The following is a 1,912-nucleotide window of genomic DNA, read 5'->3' as shown; positions in this document are numbered from 1 at the left end:
TATTTCTGAAGAATGTGGAACTTGTGATTTCTTCTGAAGACGTGGAGTATTGCGGAGCTTTTAACTTCCTCTAAGGACGTTGCATTATTTCTACGAGGACAAATAGCAGCCCCAGTGTGTTACAGCATTCTTGGACCGCACTGGCATTTCTTTATGCGAACCTGACTCAGATTCAACCTTGGTGTGATTAGAGCACCTACGCCTGGATTTCAGGCAGGATCCTCCGTTTCGTTCGATGCTGCGGTGCTATTCCAACACAGTTGGCTGTGGGCTGAGGCGTGAATGAGAATTTGTATTGAAGACGGAGGCGTGCTTGGGTAGTCCGTGCAATTTCGCGAACCCATGGTGACAGAATGGCGTATGATTGGCGTATCTGCCTAGTGAGCAGGAGGCTCTAGTTCGAATCCCAGCCTTGGACTACTTTTCATTCACTACTTCAGTCTCCGTATATACATCATAAATGTCAAAGATCTCTGGAATCATATAGTTACATTTGATTAAAGCACCTGCGCCTAGATTTCGGGCGAGATCACCCATTTAGCTCAATGCAGTTGGAGATGCTCTGCAATGCTGTTCGAAATATTGGGAAAACCAGCTGGACTGAGATATGAATGAGAATCTGGATTGAGAAGGGAGGCGTGATGGGATAGTCCGTGCAGTTCTGCGAAGCCACTGTGCCAGGGTGGCGTAGTGGTTAGTGCTTCTGCCCAGTGAGCAGGAGATCCGGATTCAAATCTCGCCTTGGGAGAAATTTTCATTCATCGCTACAGTCTGTATACATACATCACCGATGTTAGAGATTTCTAAAGGTCTCTGGTGGCATATAGCTTCATTTGATTAAAGTTTTTTGTGACGTTAAGACGGAGACACTCACCACATGTCCGTCCAGTCCAACCTCCAAGCTGCGTCTCCTACAACAAGGGTATGTCTCCCAATGCTCATGATGCTTGATTGCAGTGACGTCAGATACCACTATTTGCCAAATATTACCTCTAATTGCATTTAAGCATTCTCTCCATTTTACTTACAGCTCGAAACAATGCTTTTATAAATAAGGCGACTACTCTTTTGCCCACAACAATAAAAAGGACGGTTGACTGTTTTTTTCCTTCCGATTGGGTCCGCTGATGGACACGACCACCCTCTTGATGTGACTATTGCACAAAAAACGAAATCACTCTGCTGCCTCATCCTCCGTACTCTCAAGACCTGGCCCCTGCGGATGTTTCTTTTATTTCCAAAGATGAAAACCCCGTTGAAAGGACGAAGAATTGCAACGACAGACGAGATAAAAGAAAATTCGCAGATGGTGCTTCGCTCGACCCAGCAAGAGGCGTACCAAGACTGCTTCTGGAAGCGGAAACGGCGTTGGGAGCGGTCTGTCATTTGTGGAGGAGAGTATTTCGGAGGAAACCATGCACTATAAGTAAGAGGTAACTGTAGAAAACTTTTGTGGACAAAGTTCCGAAATATAGCTTCATTGAAATGAAGCTCTCCCTCGTTACGCGCAAGTACTCGTATTAGTCCTGCGTAAAATACGAACTGGACCTTTCTGTAGAAAATTTAATGTAGTTAAGTTTTGTATTGAGATACGTTTTCGCTAAACGCTTAGCCTTCAAGTTATTCGAGAAAAACGCACAAAAGTGACTTTCAAACGCACCCCCACTCCCACACTCAGTCCCCATCAGTCAGAATTTCCAGTATGATTTTCATCTCACTCCCTCCTACCACTGTACAAAAATTTGCGACTGCACGAATTATTTCCCAAATTCGACGTTTTTTGTCTTCATTGACAGGCATTACTGCGCCACCGGCTTAGTCGAACACTTATAAATTGTAAAATTGACGTTTGTGTAAATATCACCCAGGAATGAAAATTTTAACAGCGTAAAATAAACAATTACATCGTTGT

Source organism: Schistocerca serialis, chromosome 2 (assembly GCF_023864345.2).
Source record: "Schistocerca serialis cubense isolate TAMUIC-IGC-003099 chromosome 2, iqSchSeri2.2, whole genome shotgun sequence".
NCBI lineage: Eukaryota > Metazoa > Arthropoda > Insecta > Orthoptera > Acrididae > Schistocerca > Schistocerca serialis.
The sequence above is the reverse complement of the archived record's forward strand: the minus strand, read 5'-3'. Positions refer to the sequence as shown.